This window comes from Mesocricetus auratus, unplaced genomic scaffold (genome assembly GCF_017639785.1).
Source record: "Mesocricetus auratus isolate SY011 unplaced genomic scaffold, BCM_Maur_2.0 Super-Scaffold_100025, whole genome shotgun sequence".
Taxonomy (NCBI): domain Eukaryota; kingdom Metazoa; phylum Chordata; class Mammalia; order Rodentia; family Cricetidae; genus Mesocricetus; species Mesocricetus auratus.
Genome location: NW_024429206.1, coordinates 26,045,601 through 26,048,150, shown reverse-complemented (window position 1 = coordinate 26,048,150; position 2,550 = coordinate 26,045,601).

Here is a 2,550-nt window from a genome sequence, read left to right as displayed (position 1 = left end):
CTGCGGATCCTCTCTTGGGCACACAGGTAACCAAAAACAATGACAGCCTGGCACCTCTCCATATGTGTGTCTGTGCGGCACATATATGCAGGTGCCTTCGGAGACCGGAAGAGGGTTGGATCCCTTGGAGCTGCAGTTACAGGTGGGCGTGAAGCACCCAAAGCAGGTGCTGGGAACCGAACTCTAGTCCTCTGGAAGAGTAGTCAGGCTTTAACTGCTGAGCTGTTTCTCCAGCCTCCACGACGGTTCATTTTGTCAACCTGATGAGACTTAGTGTCACTGTGGAAACAGACCTCTCGTGGGGCCAGCAAGACAGGGCTAGGGTGAAGGGAACATCACCAAGCCTGACTCCCTGAGTTCAGTCCCCAGGACCATGTGGTAGAAGTTGAGAACCAACTTCTCTGACTCCCTGTGTACACAGTGTATAATTCAAAAACAAAAAACCTTCTGAGTGTGTCCTCGAGATTCTAGACAGGCTTAACTGAAGAAAGAAGGACTCACCATTAACGTGCATGGCGCCATCTTAGAGGCTAAGCCCTCAGACTGAATAAAGAAAGAAAGAAAATCATCTTCCTGGATGCAGGTGGCGCTCCTGTTGCTATGACATCCCACCACCACGAACGGTAGGTACCCTTCCTAAGGGTGCTTTCTGTCGGGTCTGAAGACACAGCAACAGAACAGTAACTAACACAGGCTCAGTCTCCCAGTCTTTGGAGTAACAGGTGTGAGCCGTTACTCCAAAGGCTCACTCCTGTGAGGAGGAGGAGGAGGAGAGAGAAGCAGGAAGTCATCCAAGGTTCTCCAGTCAGAGTCCAAAGCTTGTCGTCACCTTCAGTGCTAGAACAGATTGCCCCATGAGGAGGAGTAGTTATCTCATGGGAAGGAGACTGACTCTTCAAACCAGACCTGAGACAATGAGAAATCAGACCACGTCTTGACCGGTAGGTATCACCTAATTATTGTTTGTGTTGGTTGAACCGTTTATGATGCAGGGTCGTATGTTTGCCAGGCAAGTGTCCTACCGCACCGCCAGCCCGGGTGCGACTCTGAGCATATGCTTTGAATTTAAGTGTGGCGGCTCAGACCTGTAAAGTCCGCACTGTGGGGATGGAGTCAGGAGGACCAGAGGTTCACGACCACCCTCAGGTGGACGTCGAGTTTGAGGCCAGCCTGGACCACATGAGACCTGTCTCAGAAATAAAGGGGCTAGAGATGGGGCTCTATTGCAAGAGTGCTCGCTGAGCCCTAGGTTTAATGCCCAGGTCTTCACAAACTCACACCCGTAATCGTAATCCCAGCACTTGGAGGTGGACGCAGGAAGATCAGGAGTTCAAGGTCATCCTTGGCTATATAACCAGTTTGAGGCTATCCTGGCCATATGACAAATCCTGTATTAACTCTTCCGAAAAAAAGTATGAATAGCACACAGCTTGAATTGGGAGCTGAATACCCTCTATTCTTCCCTAGGTGGCAAGAGCAGAATGCAGCCAGGGGACGCTGATGTGGAGAGGAGTTTCATTTAGGGACATCCTAGGGGGAAGACATTGGTTGAGTCTGTCCAGACCAGTGGTTCTAAACCACCTTCCCAGGTGCTGTGACCCTTTAACACAGTCCCTCATGCTGCCGTGACCCCCAACCATCAAATTATTTTCATTGCTATTTCATAACTGTAATTTTCTATTATGACTCCTAATGTGTTGGATCCCAGCCCCCTCTGATTTCTGTGCATTGTTTGTCAGCTGATAGTCACAGATGCATCCTGCTCTCTAGTCCTGGCCTACAGCCGCTGCCTTGCCCACCTGACATCAACATCTAGCACGAGGAGATCACAAGCTCTTACACCTGGGGTTTCTCCACTGTGCTGTAAGTCTGCATATAAGCCTGCTCTCTCCTCCCTCCTCCCCTCTCTCTCTGAACTTGCAATAAAGGCGGCAGACACATTCTCTTAGCACAAACGGCTGGACGCCCTGTCTTTCATTTCCCAGGTACCACAGTAAATATCTGATATTTCTGATGGTCTTAGGGATCCCTGTGAAGGTGTCATTCAACCCCTAAAAGGGTCTCCACCCATAGTTTGAGAACTGCTAGTCTAGGTGAATACCTCCTAGGCTTCTTTCTTCAAAAGCGTGAAGGCCCTGCCCATGCGACACCTGAGATCCAGCCATGGAAAGACCTGGGTGTCACGAGGAGAGGAAGTGACAGGAGGGCCACCCACTCACATCCCAGTAGCCCCATTCCCAATCTGACGCCCCATAATCACAGCCCCACACCCCTCTCCAACGCTGAGCAGGGTCATGGGTAATTTGCTCCCCCCACCATAAAGATGGAAAGGGACATGGTAGCCCCGCCCTGCTGTGCAGTCTGGAAGGACGTCCCAGCACAGGGGCTCTGTGCGGTGGCTGCTCCGAGCTTACAGAATGCAGGAGTGTGGAGAGCAGTTCTGGGACTAAATGTAATAGGGAACACAAAACAAGGGAAGGACGGACTGCAGAGAGGCCATGCTGGTGGCCCCAGTCCATGGTCAAACCCCCAGCCCCATCGAGGGTCGCC